The sequence below is a fragment of the Camelina sativa genome, chromosome 20 (genome assembly GCF_030686135.1).
Source record: "Camelina sativa cultivar CO46 ecotype springtype chromosome 20, ASM3068613v1".
In the NCBI taxonomy this organism is placed as follows: Eukaryota; Viridiplantae; Streptophyta; class Magnoliopsida; order Brassicales; family Brassicaceae; genus Camelina; species Camelina sativa.
In genome coordinates, this window is record NC_141899.1 from 15574719 (window position 1) to 15591596 (window position 16878).

The 16878-nt window shown below is 42.9% G+C and overlaps 1 pseudogene; it reads right to left on the bottom strand.

Moving 5' to 3' along the window:
- Positions 1-2: 2 nt before the first annotated feature.
- On the bottom strand, positions 3-11623 carry LOC104772578 (uncharacterized; annotated as a pseudogene).
- Positions 11624-16878: the final 5255 nt, after the last annotated feature.

Sequence of the window (16878 nt, forward strand, 5' to 3'; positions counted from 1 at the left end):
GGTAAAAGAACTTCACATTATTTAGTTTGAACTATGAAATGATAAAGTGAAGTCATGTCCATTGGGTAAGGACGGGGATAAGCTGAAGCGGAGTTTTCTTAGGACTCACAAGTCCATTTGATTCTTCAAGATCGATGTCTTGTACCTCCATTCCTTCTGGAAGCTTCCAACCGAAACGATAAAGAAGATTGATAAGAGTCAAATGTACCAAAGCCATACCCATTCCTATACCAGGGCATATTCTTCTTCCGCTACCAAATGGCAACATCTCAAAGTTTAGACCTTTATAGTCAATCTCGCTATCCATAAATCTCTCCGGGATGAAAGCTTATGTATCTTTCCAAATGTATGGATTCCTATGAACAGCCCATATGTTTACATAGATCCATGTTTTCTTTGGAATATCATAACCTCCAATCTTTAGATCTTTTGAAGCCTCTCTTAGAATTAGTAGTGGCACAAGTGGGTTTATCCTTAATGTTTCCTTGATCACCATTTTCAAATACTCGAGTCGTTCTATATCTTCTTCCATGATATTGTCTTTGTTTTTAATCACTTCTCTAACTTCAGCTTGCGTTTTCTTAAGAACTCTTGGGTTTGTAAACAAATGTGCCATCACCCATGTCACAGTGTGGCCAGAAGTGTCTATTCCAGCAATAAGAAGGTTCTGCAATAATCAAAGACACATGATTTAATTATCATGCAACATGTGAAGGAAAAAAAAATTATTGAAAGAGAGGTTAAAATAACTTACCAACAAAATTCCTTTGGTGTGGTTTCGAGTAAGTTGATATTCTCCAAGTCCAGTCTCTCCTTGTTTCATCTTGAGGAGCAACTCAATGATATCATCTCTATTATTAGGATATTCTAGGTGATGCTGTATAGATTGATCAAAAAATGAATCCATTGCCTTAAAAACCTTCTCACATTTGCTGTGTAACCCTGTGATCCTATCAATGATTTTACCAACAACTGGGAAGTAATCCGCTGCTGCAAAGCTCCCTAGCACCTCCATGGTTCCTTGAATGACTTCCTCATAAGCATTTGCAAGTTTGCTTCCTTTTAGACATATCCCAAAACCAATTTTACAAATCACACTCCCTGAGAGTTTCACTAACTTCCGATTCAAGTTAACCGGTTTCTCCAATGAAGCAGATTGTTTAATGAATTGGACAAAAGAGGCAACTTCTTCTTGTCTTATGTGTTGAAATGATTTTACCCTTTTCGCAGTGTAGAGTTCAACGGCCGTCATCTTTCGTACTTCCCTCCAGCATTTGCTATATGGAGAAAATGCAAGATCTTTTAGATTGTATGAAATTCTTGCAGCATAAGTCAGATAAGGCCGCGAACAACAATCTGCGTCAAATGTTTTTAAAACATCCTTCACCATCTCTGGAATTGACGCCACAACAACAAACACATTTCCAAACTTTAGGGACATTAGCGATCCATATTTTTCAGATAATTTGAACATCGAACGTTGAGGGTTCGATCCCAATTGGTGCAAGTTACCAATTATAGGAAGTCTAGGTGGTCCAGGAGGCAGATCTTTCTTTGCCTTTTTCGTATTAGAATATAAGAAAGAGAAGAGAGAGAGAGAGAGGCCGGTGAGGCCGAGCTGTGAAAGAAGAAGAGAAGCGGCCGGTAAGGCCGTGAGCACAATGAGAGCGGCTGGTAAGGCCGCGAACACAATGAGAGTGGCCGGTAAGGCCGTGTGGGCCGTGTGAAGAATGAGAGAGGTCAGCAAGGCCTAGTGGTGGGCATTCGGGTATCGGTTCGGGTTCGGTTCGGGTAATTCGGGTTTCGGGTAATTCGGATTTATAATTTCTATAATCATATAGGTATTATGGAAATTTCGGTTCGGGTTCGGTTCGGATTTTTTCGGGTTCAGGTCGGTTCGATTTTATTCGAATACCGAAATATTTATGATATTTTTTGGGTTCGGTTCGATATAAGTATTTTTACCCATTTAGAACCAAAATACCCATATATAACTAAAATACCCTATATATAAATTGAATAACTATATCAAATTTCATGAAGTTATAACTAAAAAATCATACCAAAATAACTAAACCAATTCTATATACAGTCTACAGAATCAAATCTTCCGCATATATAGCCATATAGATAATAGAGAGTGGAGACGAACTGATAAATACGATTATTTTTCTTCAATGCAATCTCAACTGATAAACACAGATTACATATTTGAATTGATAAACAACATAGATTCGGATATATATGGATACTAATTGGGTATCGGTTCGGATCGGGTAATACCCGATACCCAAAAGTATTTACAATTAAGATCCAACTAATACTTTGGGGAAGATCCATACCCGATCCGAACCGGAGTTTTTCGGTTCGATTCCAATACGGATATTTCGGGTCGGGTATTTTGCCCAGGCCTAGCAAGGCCATAAGTGCAATGTGAGAAGAGTTGTGAAGCAAAAGCCTTATAAGAAGAAGAGGCCCAAGAAGAAGTCTCACAAAGGAAAGAAGGGAAGGAAGAAAGCATGTGAGACCTTGGTTGGTGAAGCATAGCGAGACAACCAAGGAAGGAGCTGTCCCTTTCACTATGCACCAACTTGTGCCCCAACGGCTATATGTCCCTTTCACCTCTCTCTTATGTCTAAACGGTCATATGCACTTTCATATCCTTTATTTAGATGTGTAATCTCTCTTCTATGTAATCTATCACAATACAACACATTCTATTCAATACAAAGAGAATCCGATCTCCTCTCTACACAAGTGTTTATGTTCTTAGTTGCAATGTAGAGAGCTTAGGGATATCGGTTAGAGGCTGCCCTTAAGGCAGCCTATTCTCTTCCCAAATCTCACCTAAACTCTTCTTATTTACTCTTTCATATAGCCTAGATTACTGATTCTTAATCCTCTTCTCCTAAGTACACAAACTCTAAGTGTTGTGTTACTAGAACAAGGATAAGTCTCAAACTAGTGCTTCTCCTTCATAGATCCGCTTACTCTCTAGTATTTGGGTTCTATCTAGCTATTCTATGGGGAGTTCATCACAAGTTGATGACCTCTTCTTCCCCTTGAGATCGAGTTAGTTTGTTGTGGGTATAAGGAGATTCAATCATTGGGAGTTGTCTCTCCTTTGTCAAGAGCTTTCTCTATTGAAATCCCAACATGGTATCAGAGCCAAGTTATGTTCTTGGTGCTTTAAACTCGATCTCAAAGTCAGTTCTCTTAGGAGTTAGTTCGTTTAGCTTCTTTAAAGCTTTTTTTTTGCTTTTGTTGATAAATCGATTCTCTTTCATCTCAATGTTGAGAAAGCTTGGTTTCTGGTCTTGTTGGCATGACCAAATCCGAGCTTGAGGAAGAGAGAGATCTTGTTTTTTCGCATCCCCAGTCCGCTTGGTCAACTAGATTAAAGCTGTTCAAGGATGCATTCTTTTAACCGATGGACAAAAGGGTGTTCCAAAGGTTGCTTTAGCTTTTATTTGATTTTTGAACACGGAAAGCATCTTCTATATGTTATTTCGTGGTTCTTGAAGGCCTTAAGCTCTTGGAGAACACTAGGTTTAGGCGATTCTACCAAGAGCAATGTCTTTAACCGTTGGATAAACTGATTGTCCATATGGTCCATGTATTTCAGCCATTAAAGCACCGAATTCTCAATGTTTATTTGGATGCTCTTGGCTGTTAAAGCTTCCGCAAAACTCAAGAAAACAGAGCAAAACTCTGTCCATTTGAACTCTTGAAAAAATTCTCTATTCTATATTCTCCATTCTACCTTATACTCTTCATTCTCTTTGGTTACTTATTCTTTAAATTCTCTTTTATTTTCAGTAATATTCTCTATTCTCTAATCTCTCACCATCTCTTGTTTAGAATCTGTCTTCATCTCAAACAGGTTCATATTTAAAGATGGTGAAGTTGTTGGCGCATTACAATGCTTGGAAGTTAGAACCGATGGCCATCGAGTTGGTGGAAGGCGATGAATCAGCTCCAAAGCATGTGTGGTAGCGTAAACAATTAGGAGCTGGATACAAATGGAGACACTAAGAGCTTACGGGGGAGCTAGAACCATTCGCAACCAGAAAAGATGTCCTCTTAGGCGAATCTAACCAAGTCAAAACTCAAGGCAACACCAAGAGGGAGTCCGGCCGGCGAACTCAAGAAGTTGTTCAAGAGGGATGGTGAAACAACCCTTCCCGTTTTTTTTTTAATAAATAAATAATAAATAATAATATAATTAAATAATTACAACTAGTGGTCCCATACCCAATAGCCACCTAACCACATTCACAATCCAACAGCGGAACCACATAACAATAAATAACCAATAAAACAATATCCAATAACCAAATAAGTAATATCCAGCATTAATCCCAAACAGCATAAATCAAACAACCAGCAATCCTAACAATGCTCTAAGACTCAATTCTAGCAACCTAACAATGCCAGATAACCATACAATCAAGTCCCTAGAACATCCTCCTCTTCATTGCCTTTGATTCTACGATCACACTTTGCCTTTACCTGCACCACAAACACAAATTGAGATGCATGAGTATTTGATAAACACTCAGTGAGGCAATCCTCCCATCTACTGGGCTATACACACAAGCAATAAGATCTCTACATGCCACAAACAACAATCAATAAAACAAACCAGGCAATATACATAGCATGCAACGACCATCGTAACTGAACAAGGGGTGTCGACCGACACCATATGGTGTCGATCGACACTGACTACCTGGTGTCGACCGACACCAAACTGGTGTCGACCGACACCCTGCCCGACACTCCCGCAAACCCTAGTTTGCGTCGACCGACACCTCCACATGGCATCGTTCGACACTCGCTAAAGTCCCGAGCCGTCCTCGCGTTGGTGTCGACCGACACCCCAACTGGTGTCGACCGACACCGATGCCGAGCAACGATTTCCCTCGATCAGAAACTCCGAATCTCGCCTCCAAGCTTCTCCAATCCGCTCCTTGCACTCCCAGAAGCCAAACCCAGCCCAGACAGCAACGAAATATCATAGAGAACTCAAAGAAACAACCACATAAGCACCAAATCACATAGAATCTAGAGATCTTAGCTTAGATAAGCCATGGTCATGCACTCACCTCTTTGCAGGAAGATTCTGACCAACAAGAACGAATTTCCTCAGTCCTAGCAAGCTTCTAGCACCTTCCCAGCCTTGGATCTCCCAAGAACAGCAAGGAATCTCTCAATCTCTTCCCAATAGCTCAAGAACACTCTCTCTTTGTGTTTTCTCTCAAAAACGGCACATAAGACAAAACAACACGACCCTAGGTCGTTTTCTTCCTTTAAAACTCGATTTAGGGATTTCCTAAACCAACCACGCAAACCGGACAATTAAAATTGAACCGACCAAACCGACCACAATTGGTGTCGATCGATGCCTCACTAGGAGGTGTCGATCGACACCCTTACCAAAATACCAAAATTTGGTTTGCGGGTGTTACAATTCTCCCCCACCAATATGGATTCGTCCCCGAATCCCGCAATACCGTCCATCTGCCAAGGACCTCCGTGCCACCGTCTGCACGGCCCGCACGTCCCCAGACCGGACTAAACACCGTCTGCCAAGGTTTCCCGTGCCACAACAGCCCGCACACCTCCGACTGACCCTCGAGGTCTCTCTCTAGCCAATATACTCGCATCATAAACACTATTTGCTCACAACTCAGTGCTTCCCCCGTCCGTGGTCGCAACCATCGAATCATGCCGGCTCGCTATCAGGCCAACCGCCTTAAGCTACAGCATCCAGGAAGTCACTCACACACACACACTCCCCCCGCTCTCAGGTCGCAACCTTCGAGTCATACCGGCTCACTGCCAGGCCACAGCCTATAGCTACGGTATCCAGGGAGTCTCACGCGCCCACTCCCCCCGCTCTCGGGTCGCAACCCTCGAGACATACCGGCTCACTGCCGAGCCGCGGCTCACAGCTACGGTATCCAGGGAGCCTCACATATCCCGCTCTTGGGTCGTCACCCTCAAGCGCGCTCTCGGATCGTCATCCGAAGCAACATACCACTCCCACTCTCTGGCCACAAAGTCCATCAAGCTATCGGTATCACGTGAGTTAGGCTCGCACGGCCTTGAGCAAAAACAAACACTGATGCCAACGAGTATCTCCCGGCTAGATCGACCTCACGTTTCCACAAAACATTCCCATTTTAGAAACTTTCTATTTATGGAAACCTTCCTTTTGTGGAAACTTTCTATTTATGGAAACTTTCCAAAAATAGAAACCCGAGCTATTTCTCTTTTCCCATGACAACAACAGTCAAACATAAAGAAAAATACTCATCTTATTAATCTCAAAAAATGTCATAATCGTTACAATCTCAACGAAATTACATCAGAAAAAACCAAAAATACAACAACCGGAGCAAACAACCCGCATCCCGAGCACCACCTCATCTTGATACTTAGTCGCACAACCAACCACCCCAAGCGACCAAATATCAAGAGAGATGGGCTGGAATACTCCGTACCCGCTCCAGCCACGGACTACAACTCGGACCCGGCTAGACAAGCTCAAGTCGCGGTCTGCTTCTCAAACCACTTCTTAAACCTTGCCTTCATCCTCGCCTCGGGCTCCCAAGTCTGCTCCTCTACTCCGTCACAGTCCCACAGGACTCTCATCAAAGGAATCTTCTTCTTCCGAAGTTCCTTGACTCTCCTCTCGAGCACCCTCACTGGTCTCGCCTCTAAAGTCATGTTAGGCTGAAGATCCTCAGGAATCTTAGCCAACAACTGATCACCCTCGTGAAGACACTTCCTCAGCATCGACACATGAAATACCTTGTGGAACGCACGCATAACCTCAGGCAACTCCAACCGGTATGCCACTGGTCCCACCCGCTCAACCACTCTGAACGGACCCATGTACCTCGGACTCAACTTAGTCTCTGTCAATGACCTGTTCGGACCACGTAACATGGCCATCTTGAGGTACACTCTATCACCAACCTGAAACTCAAGATCCTTTCTCCTCTTATCAGCATAGCTCTTCTGCCGATCCTGAGCCTCCTTCATGTTCAGCCTCAAAACCCGAATCTTCTCCGAGGTCTCCTGAACAAAATCTGCACCAAATATGCTCCTCTCCCCCACCTGAGTCCAACATAAAGGTGTATGACACGGCCTCCCATACAGGGCCTCATAAGGAGCCATCCCAATACTAGCCTGGTAGCTGCTGTTATAAACAAACTCCACCAAGCTCAAGTGATCTGCCCAATGACCACCCCAATCCAGCACACACATCCTCAATAAATCCTCCAAAATCTGGATCGTCCTCTCTGACTGACCATCAGTCTGAGGATGATAGGCTGTACTCATATGCACCTTCGTGCCCATCTCCGCCTGAAATGCCTTCCAGAACACCGAGGTGAACTTGGAATCTCTATCAGACACAATACTAGCAGGCACACCGTGCAATCTGACTATCTCCCTCACGTACTTCTTGGCCAAAACCGCTGCAACATCAGTTTTCTTGATGGCCAGAAAATGCGCAGACTTAGTCAAACGGTCCACAATGACCCAAATAGCATCAAACGTCCTCGACACAGGCAAACCTACCACGAAGTCCATCGTGATCAAATCCCACTTCCACTCTGGAATGGGTAAACTCTGTAATAAACCACCAGGAACCTGATGTTCCGCCTTCACCAGCTGGCAAGTATCACACTTTGCCACCCAGTCAGCTACGTCCTTCTTCATCCCGACCCAGTGATAATACCGCTTGAGGTCACGGTACATCTTGGTCGCTCCTGGATGAATAGAGAACTTGCTCGAATGAGCCTCTCTCAGTATTTCCTGCCTCAAATCCTCACCCTTGGGCACACAGATCCGACCATGCACAAGGATAGTACCATTAGCAGAAACCTGATACTCTGCACCCGCAGCCTTAGAGGCATTCACCAGCCCCTCATCACTCTCCTGAGCTAACCTCACTCTGCTCAACAAATCTGCTCTATCAACTGCCTCCAAACCCAAAGGTTCTTGTGAGATAGCACACAAACTCAATGCACTAATCTCACCTACCAACACCTCCATATCCTGCTCCTGAGCCGAAGCCACCTGCTTCCGACTCAAGGCATCTGCAACCAGATTAGCTTTACCAGGATGGTAAGCTATGTCCAAATCATAATCCGCTACTAACTCCATCCAACGCCTCTGCCTCAAATTCAGCTCAGGCTGAGTAAAAATGTACTTCAGACTCTTGTGATCTGTAAATACCTGTACCTTCCCACCATACAGATAGGATCTCCAAATCTTAAGAGCAAAGATCACTGCTGCCATCTCCAAATCATGAGTAGGATAATTAGCTTCATGCTTCCGCAACTGCCGCGAAGCGTAAGCTATAACCTTCCCCTGCTGCATAAGTACACAACCCAACCCCACTCTAGAAGCATCTGTATACACAACATAAGGCTCGTCCTGCTCAGGCAATGCTAACACCGGCGTGGTAGTCAACATCTGCTTGAGACTTGCAAAACTTGCCTCACACTCTGGTGACCACACAAACGGGACATCCTTCCCTGTAAGCTTAGTCATCGGCTGAGCCATACTCGCAAAACCCCGAACAAACCTCCTGTAGTAACCTGCTAACCCCAGGAAACTCCGAATCTCAGTGGCACTCTGCGGCCTCGGCCACTCCCTGATGGACTGAATCTTCTCTGGATCCACTGAAACTCCCTCAGCTGAAACAATATGACCCAAGAACCCCATCTCACGCTGCCAGAAACTGCACTTACTCAGCTTAGCAAACAACTTCTGCTCCCGCAGCTTCTCCAACACTGCTCTCAGATGTACTGCATGCTCCTCAGGACTCTTGGAATATACCAGGATGTCGTCGATGAAAATGATGACTGACACGTCCAGAAACTCCTGGAACACGCTGTTCATCAATCTCATAAACGCAGCTGGCGCGTTTGTCAACCCAAACGGCATCACCACAAACTCATAGTGCCCATATCTCGTCCTGAAGGCTGTCTTCCTCACATCTGCCTCATGAATAGGGATCTGATGATAACCTGAAGCCAAGTCGATCTTGGAGAACCAAGTAGCACCCCTCAACTGATCCAACAACTCATCAATCCTCGGGAGAGGGTACTTGTTCTTCACAGTAACTCGGTTCAAACCCCGGTAGTCAATACACAACCGAAAACTCCCATCCTTCTTCTTAACAAACAACACCGGAGCTCCCCACGGTGAACAACTAGGACGGATAAAACCCTTGCCCAACAAATCCTCCAGCTGCTTCGTCAGCTCTGCCATCTCTGCTGGAGCCATCCTGTAAGGAGCCTTGGATAACGGCATCGTCCCCGGTTCCAGCTCAATGGTAAAAGGATCCGACCGAGATGGTGGTAATCCCTGCAATGACTGGAACACATCCTCAAAGTCCTCCACAACCGGAATACCGCTAACCGTAGACTTCCCCACTGACTCTGGCATAGATATAGTAACCAGATAGGCCTCACGGCCCTTCTCGATCATCTTCCCTGCCTGAACGGCTGAGATCACGAGACTCCCCGAAGTCGGTCTAATACCCTGAAAAACCAACTTCCCTCCTGGACGCTCAAACTCCACTCTACCCCGATAGCAATCCAAATGCACCTTATACCGATGCAACCAATCCATACCAAGAATGACGTCATACAACTCCACTGGACTGATAAGCAAATCCGCTGGCCACGACTCTCCTGCGATCTGAATATCAACTCCTCCAGCTCGTCCAATAACCCTCAGAAACTTGCCTCCAGCAACTCTGACAACTCCTGAACGCTCTCCAGAATCCCCACTGATCCCCGCACTCACGGTACACTCCGGAGTAATGAAGCTATGAGAAGCTCCAGAATCAAACATAACATGGGACTTAAACCCGCCCACCAACAAGGTCCCTACACAAACCTCATGTGTTGAGAACCTAACACTTGACCACAAACAAAAACAAATATAATCTGAACTATTGAATTGACTAAGTTCGAATCTCAGAAGTTATACCTGTGATCGCTCCTGCACTAGTGCCACCGGGCTCCTGAGTCGAGTACACCTGAGTCGTCGGCTCAATCCAACCCACCGGCTGCACACCGTGCTGCACACCCTGCTGCACCCCTGGCTGAGCTCCAGCCTGCAACACTGCTACTGCCCTCTGCTGCAACTTGGGACAACGAGGCTTGATATGCCCCGTCTCTCTGCAGTAGTAACACACCCGAGTATCTGTCCGCGGCTCCGTCACCGCCCGCTGCTCTGTCACTGCCCGCTGCTCACCTCTCTGTGGACAGCTAGACACCTTGTGGTCCCTACTACCACACCCAAAGCATTTCGCACCCCCGTGCCTCGATCTCTGCATAACATCGAACTTCCTCTTCTGCCCCTGCGCAGGCTTGCCGCCCTTGCTAGGAACAGAAAGCGGCTGAGACTGCTGTGGCTGCACCGAAGAACTGACCACAACCACCTGTGACCTCAAGTCATCCTCTATCCCAGCTGCAACCTCAACCAGCTCTGCTCTCGTAGCATAGCTCCTCACTCTGCACCGAGTCCTCAAATCATCCCGCAGAGCCAACAAAAACCTCCGCACCTGAGCCGCCTCTGGCTCCCATTCCCTGCCTGCATACCCCACAAGCCGACTGAACTCTGCATCCAGCTCCCGCACTGTATGGTCCCCCTGAGTCAAACCCAAGAACCGTGCTTCCATACGATCAAGAGCCTCCTGAGGAAATTACTTGGAGTTAAACTCCCCCACAAAATCTCCCCAAGACATACCACTCTGCACCCTCCGTGCTGTCACCGACCTCCACCACACACGAGCATCTCCTGACAAGTAAAACACTGCCAGATCCACCCTGTACCGGTCGGGACACCTAAGCGAAAGGAAAATATCCTCCATCCGCTCTCTCCACTCATCCGCTACACTCGGATCGATACCTCCTGAGAAATACCCTGCTCCCACATGCCGCAGCTGCTCCATCATCCGCACATACTGAGAATCCACAACCTTGGCCCCCGGCTGCACACCTGCCTGCAAACCCGCCACAGGCTGCACCGCTGGACCCTGCCCACCACCCACGGGTGGCACTACCGGATCCTGCCCACCAACCACTGGCGGCACTACTGGATCCTGCCCACCAACCACTGGCGGCACAACTGCTGGAAGTCGCTGCAGAACCTGAGCTAGCAAGTCCATCAAGACATCTTCCCTGCCTGGAGCACCTCCCGCTGCAACCCCCACACCCGGGGCAACACCGTGACCGACACCGGGCCCATCCGCCCTGCCGTCACCCAAACCAGCCTGGTCTCCAGACACACTAGGATGAACCTGTGACTCCGCCACCTCCTCACTGGCCATGCTCTGGGTCACACTCACACTGGCCTCAGGAACCTGACCTCGTCCCCGACCCCGACCACGACCACGCCCACGACCACGACCGCGACCAACAGCATCCTCACCCCTAACCATCTGTATCATCCAAGAACAGAAGGCTAAGCAAACAATAATTCTAATACACAAGAAACACAACTTACCGTGGAATCACAACACAGGCTCGAAGAGGATGTTCTAGGACTTCATGCCACACTCAATTGACCGACTCACACAATCAATCATAGCATGGAATCCTAAACATCAACAGCAAAAGCACAATGAACCCTAGTCCTAGAACCGTAAAGGCTCTGATACCAAAATGAAACAACCCTTCCCGTTTTTTTTTTAATAAATAAATAATAAATAATAATATAATTAAATAATTACAACTAGTGGTCCCATACCCACTAGCCACCTAACCACATTCACAATCCAACAGCGGAACCACATACCAATAAATAACCAATAAAACAATATCCAATAACCAAATAAGTAATATCCAGCATTAATCCCAAACAGCATAAATCAAACAACCAGCAATCCTAACAATGCTCTAAGACTCAATTCTAGCAACCTAACAATGCCAGATAACCATACAATCAAGTCCCTAGAACATCCTCCTCTTCATTGTCTTTGATTCCACGATCACACTTTGCCTTTACCTACACCACAAACACAAATTGAGATGCATGAGTATTTGATAAACACTCAGTGAGGCAATCCTCCCATCTACTGGGCTATACACACAAGCAATAAGATCTCTACATGCCACAAACAACAAACAATAAAACAAACCAGGCAATATACATAGCATGCAACGACCATCGTAACTGAACAAGGGGTGTCGACCGACACCAGATGGTGTCGATCGACACTGACTACCTGGTGTCGACCGACACCAAACTGGTGTCGACCGACACCCTGCCCGACACTTCCGAAAACCCTAGTTTGCGTCGACCGACACCTCCACATGGCATCGTTCGACACTCGCTAAAGTCCCGAGCCGTCCTCGCGTTGGTGTCGACCGACACCCCAACTGGTGTCGACCGACACCGATGCCGAGCAGCGATTTCCCTCGATCAGAAACTCCGAATCTCGCCTCCAAGCTTCTCCAATCCGCTCCTTGCACTCCCAGAAGCCAAACCCAGCCCAGACAGCAACGAAATATCATAGAGAACTCAAAGAAACAACCACATAAGCACCAAATCACATAGAATCTAGAGATCTTAGCTTAGATAAGCCATGGTCATGCACTCACCTCTTTGCAGGAAGATTCTGACCAACAAGAACGAATTCTCTCACTCCTAGCAAGCTTCTAGCACCTTCCCAGCCTTGGATCTCCCAAGAACAGCAAGGAATCTCTCAATCTCTTCCCAATAGCTCAAGAACACTCTCTCTTTGTGTTTTCTCTCAAAAACGGCGCATAAGACAAAACAACACGACCCTAGGTCGTTTTCTTCCTTTAAAACTCGATTTAGGGATTCCCTAAACCAACCACGCAAACCGGACAATTAAAATTGAACCGACCAAACCGACCACAATTGGTGTCGATCGATGCCTCACTAGGAGGTGTCGATCGACACCCTTACCAAAATACCAAAATTTGGTTTGCAGGTGTTACAGATGGTCTATGGTAGATGAAAAAAAAGGGGAGAAGAAAACTGGTGCGAAATGCTGAATCAATCCCACGTTTGATAAGTGTCAAAGATTGGATGTGCACAAGACTTTAAGGTCGTTGGTGTACAAGGTCTCTAGGCTCAAAATGGTTAAAACCATGTTTAAGAAGCGGTCTCAAGAGGAGAGTTCAAACCGCAACAATGATCAACTCTCTCCTTCTTTTCCATCAAAGACACCAAAAGGCTGTGCTCTAAACTCTACTCTATTTAATTTTTTCTTAAATTCATTATCTTAGCACTATTACTAGTCTTTACTCTTTCATATGTTCTCTTAAATTGTCACATTTTCTTTAAAATTTTCTTTGATATTCCTCATAGCATACACTTATTCTTTTCTTCTTTATCACTTGTTTAAGGGGTAAAGGAGACTATGAGAGCCTCAAAGAAATTTGAAAAGTGCAAGATTGGAGATCATGAGAAGTGTTAACGGCAAGAAGGGCTAAGAAAGTGTAGCAGTCCAACGACAGCAGAGAAGAGAGCTGGTTCTTTACAAACCAAGATCATTGCGACATCAAGGACCGTGAAAGCTACACTCTTTTTCCCTTAACAAAGTTTTATCCCAAGTGGTTTTCTTTGTTAAGGTTTTTAATGAGGTAGTCGACACGAGTCCACGCTTGATCTTTGGTCCTCATGGTGTCCCGGCGATCAAACGTGCGGGGGAGTATTAGAATATAAGAAGGAGAAGAGAGAGAGAGAGGCCGGTGAGGCCGAGCTGTGAAAGAAGAAGAGAAGCGGCCAGTAAGGCCGTGAGCACAATGAGAGCGGCTGGTAAGGCCGCGAACACAATGAGAGTGGCCGTTAAGGCCGTGTGGGCCGTGTGAAGAATGAGAGAGGTCAGCAAGGCCATAAGTGCAATGTGAGAAGAGTTGTGAAGCAAAAGCCTTATAAGAAGAAGAGGCCCAAGAAGAAGTCTCACAAAGGAAAGAAGGGAAGGAAGAAAGCATGTGAGACCTTGGTTGGTGAAGCATAGCGAGACAACCAAGGAAGGAGCTGTCCCTTTCACTATGCAACAACTTGTGCCCCAACGGCTATATGTCCCTTTCACCTCTCTCTTATGTCTAAACGGTCATATGCACTTTCATATCCTATATTAAGATGTGTAATCTCTCTTCTATGTAATCTATCACAATACAACACATTCTATTCAATACAAAGAGAATCCGATCTCCTCTCTACACAAGTGTTTATGTTCTTAGTTGCAATGTAGAGAGCTTAGGGATATCGGTTAGAGGCTGCCCTTAAGGCAGCCTATTCTCTTCCCAAATCTCACCTAAACTCTTCTTATTTACTCTTTCATATAGCCTAGATTACTGATTCTTAATCCTCTTCTCCTAAGTACACAAACTCTAAGTGTTGTGTTACTAGAACAAGGATAAGTCTCAAACTAGTGCTTCTCCTTCATAAATCCGCTTACTCTCTAGTATTTGGGTTCTATCTAGCTATTCTATGGGGAGTTCATCACAAGTTGATGACCTCTTCTTCCCCTTGAGATCGAGTTAGTTTGTTGTGGGTATAAGGAGATTCAATCATTGGGAGTTGTCTCTCCTTTGTCAAGAGCTTTCTCTCTTGAAATCCCAACATTTCGTCTTCTTCCCAATGAGTAGAGAAGCAAAGAATACGAATGCAACAATGATATACCACAAACTCATTTTGCTTCCTACAAAAAAACAGATAGCTTATATATTAAAAGTCAATACTTTCTAGTTAGCTCAATATTTGATAACCTTAGCATGTCAAGTGAACGATTAACCAAAAAAAAAAGCCATCTTGAAAATATAGAAACGCGCCAACTAAAACCACCAAAGCACCATGATGATTGTTACAAGGCAACCAAAAAAAAAAAGAAGTAGAAGGGTCCTTTTATTTTGCCGAGGCCTAGTTTTTAGTTTCACAAAATATTTTGATTTTAATATTTTATAGTATTCGTTCGATTGTTTTTTTGTTTAATTCTAGTATCTTTCTTTCAAACACTTTTCGTTTAAGGGGTTCTCAATAACCAAACACATAGATAAATTAAATATACTGACCACAAATATATATAGTTCAAAGTTTAAAATATTTTTAAATCTTATATACAAAGATTTCTTCTATATCAAATGCATTTAGTTTTTCAATTGAAAAAAAAGTTTCTTTCCCTAAAATTTGTACAATCCTTTTACATATAAATAGACTATTAATTATGTGTCATTCAACAAAATTTTGACTTTTTTATAATTTAATTAGAATGAGTTTTTATATTTTCCATCTAATTATGAATATCATATCAATTTTAAGGTGGAACGATGATTTTAGGGGAAATTCGAAAAATACTATTTTTTCAATACCACTTTAAGAAAATGTCACCTCTCTCAAATGTTATCAAAAATGCTTCTAAAAATAAGATATTTATCAAAGTACGTGTATAACCTTATAAAAACATACACACATTACTTTAATATGTGTGTAAAATATTATAAATAACTTACAAATAGTTTATAAATATCTTGTAAAACCTTATAAGATCTTATAAAATATTAGATAAACTTTTATAAATACTTGGATCGAGTCTCCCACTAGTACTTACTATATATTTTATAAACCATATAAAATTTTATACAATTTTCAGATTTAACGAGTGATATTTTTAAAAATGAACAAAAAAAAGCATTTTTGAGAAAAGCATACCAAAAGAAGCATTTCTCAAAAATTCTTATGGCTTTTTATATAGATCAAATATATTTTATTAATTATGAATTATTTTATCAAATGTATATATTTTATTATAAATAGAGTATAAAGTATATATGAGTTTCTTGAACCACAAGAAAAAGATGGCATTCTAGATCAATACATAGAACGCCTTCATCATGAACGTAAATCCAAGAACTAGTTGAAATAAAGTCAAGATTTCAGAATAAATAAAACTTTGTTTGTTTGCAGGGAATTCTGTAACACGGACTACCTTCATCAAAGGTTGGTACTACTGACCATTCTCAAATTGGTAAATATTTTTAAATGTCTCGTTAAGAGTTATGATGTATTTTTAAATCTCCAGTATTTTTAAATGTGTCATTTATAGAGTTATGATGTCAAATACAAATATATATATATATATATATATATATATATATATATATATATATCCTGTTGCACAATTTAAATAGTGAATACATCAAATTTAGTCATATGAGTAATATCAATAATATTACTAAATTTGTGATAATAAAACTAAATCTGTGTAAATACAGATTTTAGCAATTTAACATATGCGCAATACTAAAAAAGCAACAATAATTTATGGAAAATTCTATTATTCACGGGTCCACACCTAAACTAAAAATAACCATAAGAATGTGATGAGAATTAGGTTAATATTAGTACACTTATATATTTTTGCGGGTTGGTTTAAAAATACAAACAAAATATTTTAAAACTTAATTTTATATGAAAGGAGTTAAAAACCAACACTAACCGTTACATCATACTCGGATACAAAACTAACTATTTTTTTTAATAATAAATTTTTTATCCACGGGTGCAAACATAGACTAAAAATAATCATAAGTATGTGATGGGAATTAGGTTAATATTAGTACATTTATATATTTTTGCGGGTTGGTCTAAAAACACAAACAAAATATTTTAAAACTTAATTTTATATGAAAGGAGTTAAAAACCAACACTAACCCGCTCCATCATACTCATAGACAATACTAACTAATTTCAAATTGGTGAACAAAATTTAAATCATTTTATACTAACTACAAAGTATTATACATATTAACAGATGTTTACTTCCAAAATAAAAGAATTTGGATTAATTAAATTTCAAATGAAAATAAT